Source organism: Sceloporus undulatus, unplaced genomic scaffold, assembly GCF_019175285.1.
Source record: "Sceloporus undulatus isolate JIND9_A2432 ecotype Alabama unplaced genomic scaffold, SceUnd_v1.1 scaffold_346, whole genome shotgun sequence".
NCBI classification, from domain to species: domain Eukaryota; kingdom Metazoa; phylum Chordata; class Lepidosauria; order Squamata; family Phrynosomatidae; genus Sceloporus; species Sceloporus undulatus.
In genome coordinates, this window is record NW_024803266.1 from 1 (window position 1) to 2,117 (window position 2,117).

General features: G+C 38.5%; 1 pseudogene; it reads right to left on the reverse strand.

Moving 5' to 3' along the window:
• Positions 1-1,003: 1,003 nt before the first annotated feature.
• Positions 1,004-1,481, reverse strand: LOC121917719 (annotated as a pseudogene).
• Positions 1,482-2,117: the final 636 nt, after the last annotated feature.

Sequence of the window (2,117 nt, forward strand, 5' to 3'; positions counted from 1 at the left end):
GTAATAGCAATTGGGCAGTTACTATCTTGCAACAACTATGTGCCCCCTTCCACTCTCCTGTAGAAGATAATTTATTTAGGTTTGAGGAGTTTGCAAACATGTCTTGGCCTTTCTTATATTTGCCACCTCATATACCTTTGTAAAGAAATGAGCCATAAATTATTAAGTCATGACAATTTATGTTGCTTATAGATGACACTGTAAAGCTGTAACAAGCAGATTTTTTACACTGATAGTTTTTAGAGTAATTCTAACATGTCATGACACAATGCAGTTATGTACACTTATGAAGTCCTTGATATGGTATATGTCAGTCCATTTGGGATGTACCTTTTTACAAATATTTAAACCATAATCTTTACAGTTCTATTTTAAGACCTATTGGCACTGGGTGAGTGCTCTAGTTTCTCATATCTCAATATTTTATGCACTGTGCTGTGTCTTCTGATTCACTTGTCTTGTGACATAGCTCACTTAACAGATCTTGACTAACTAATATTATTGCTTAAAACAATTCTGCTTCCTTCCAGTGAGAGGTATTTGCAGGCAAACTTCACCAGGCCCTGTTGTTTCCCAACTTCCATTCATGTTAACAGGGCTTATCCAAGCCTTTATGCAGCAGTAATATCTAGTGAAATGCACCTTACTAAAGTGTACCTCTTCCTGTCTATTACATGCTTGTGCCCCATAAAATAAGCCAAAGAATGTTGGAAAACACTAATGCATGCCAGCTGTTTCTTCTTGATGAAAAGAAATGTAAACTCAATGTTTAAATTCTTACTGTTTGCTTGGTATTTGTGGAGATGGCTTATGCTGATTTTCCAATAATAGAAAAATGACTCACAGTCTCAACACTTGAAAACAACAATAGCAACTATATCTCATTGTATATTGAAGATTATGGTAAAAATACCATCCAATACCAGAATGACATTTCCAAGTTTCACGAGTCCATAAAGACAACCATGACAGCATCAAGGCTTCATAGAGTGCTCCCCGTTTACTACACAATGCAGTGGCTGCTGGCATATCTGAAGTGTAATTGCATCTTCGGTCCTTATTTCCCAAGATGAAGCAGCTATTTGAATGCTCCTCTCCTTTTCTATCTTATAAACTGTAAGATATCCTCTTACTTCATTCCACATTCAATGAGTGTGAGGGCAACCAGAATAGGTGCTTTTCCCAGCCCTGCCACACAGTGTACAGCAATGCGGCAGCCAGGTTCTTCATGGAATTTTGTTTTCAACAAGTTAATCCAGTTATCTGCAATCTCACTTAGCAATGGTTCTCCATCATCAAACTGCCAGCCTGGAACTTGGATTCCTTCTTTTTCAACAGGTGTTTTATCATAGGGTAGTATCACCAACTCACACCAAGGTTCTTACTCCATATTTCTTCAACTCCTCTGTGAATTTGGTGAGGGTTGCATTGATTGGGTTGTGGGTGATCAAGACGTGCATATTCTTGTAAGTAATCTTCACTGGAGCAGACAGTTCAAAATGACAAGGGGAAGAATGTGCTGGGGAAGAAAAATATCAATTCTTGCAACATTTCACAGCAGAAAACATTTTTTTAAAAAAAGACCAATGAAGTGTTCAGGGATCAATCAGAGCTTTTTTTGTTGTTGGTTGTTCTTCAAAATGATTCTTCATGTCAAGAAAAGCTGGTTTCCTTGGACAGCCTCTGGAGTTCAACTTTAGTCTCAATCCCTACAGGTGAAGCTCCTTCACATTCCACAGTCTTCTACTACATGCAATAGGCACTGGTGAGGCACAAAGAAAACGTAAGGATAGGTCTTCACTTTGCTTCTCTAGTGTCAGTAAGAGGAAGAAGTTTCCAATGAGTAGAAGATTACCTCATATATTTGAGGCTTGTGTGTTGCTGTCTGGAAGTCTTCAAGGCAAAGTTTAGTTGTGGCACATAAGAGCCTGGTCCCCCGCTTACTTCTTGACCAGAGTGCTGTGCTGACAGCAGCAGAAATCTCCTTTACTCTCAGAATTGCTATAAATATGTGGTATAGATTCAACTGGGAGCATTGAATGCCAGAGGGCAGAGTGGACCGGGCATTTTTATAGCCTAGATATATTTTAACATTTATTATAAAGACTGCTAAAATG